The sequence below is a fragment of the Loa loa genome (assembly GCF_000183805.2).
Source record: "Loa loa unplaced genomic scaffold supercont3.240, whole genome shotgun sequence".
Lineage (NCBI taxonomy): Eukaryota > Metazoa > Nematoda > Chromadorea > Rhabditida > Onchocercidae > Loa > Loa loa.
Window position 1 is genome coordinate 39,251 of NW_018108420.1, and position 1,052 is coordinate 40,302.

Consider the following 1,052-nt stretch of genomic DNA (forward strand, 5'->3'; position numbering starts at 1 on the left):
AATAATAATAGTGCAATAGCACTACCTATTTCACCCCAAACACTATGGTCATATCGATCGTTCATAGACCATTAATGATGTATTTGCAGTGCAGTAAATGGTTCAATAAGTGTCATTTTTCACCAACTGTGCAAGGTGTATGTATAACATGCATGCATTATATGCGTGCATGTCATGCATTGTGTATGCATGACGTGCATGGGAAAATTAAAGTGGACCTCTAAAGAGTTATGCTTTAAATGAAACGTTTAGTGTTTTCTTGATATTACATAACCAAACCTAATCAAACATTTGATAAATATTGTCTATTGTTCTTATTATTGGCTAATGCTAGAGCTAGTGCCAGTGCTAGTTAGTGCTAATACTAATTAATGCTAGTGTTAGTGCTAGTACCAATGCTGAAACGTCTTTCATAGTCATTAGATTGCGGCAACATGTAAAATTTGTTTTGGGAAGGAATGGTCGATCCGATCCATTCAAAGCTTACACAAGCGACGTGCATTCTCGATCCTCGATTCTCGACTTGTCCAGACTCTCTCTCTTTCCTATCCTTCTTGAATTTATTTGTGCTTTTTCTCCCTTATTTACGAGCGACAGAAATGGAGAAAAAGAAAGGAGAAAAAAGAGAGGAAGAGAGAGAAAGAGAGGAGAAAATAAAGAGAAAGAATTGTGGTGGAATAAAAAACGAAATCTTTTTTTATTTAGAATGTCATAATATCCGATCCGTTTTGACTCATCCATTTCCTTTCCTCTCCTCTTCTTCTTCCTTTTCCTCTTATATCAATTTCTTTCATTTCCCTTCCAAATCATGCAACGACACATTTTTCATTTACCTTTCAAAAATATCAATACCTTATTCGCTCTCGGTTTCTTCCTCTCTCTCTCTCTCTCCCTCCCCCTCTACTCCCTCCCTCTCTTCCTCCCTTCCTCTTATTTCCGTCCCTTTGCTCCATATCTCCTCGTTTGTTCCTTCAACTTCTCTCATTCTTTTTAACTTTTAAACCAAATTTTAACTCACTTCCATGTCAACATTATACTGTCATTCCTCTCCT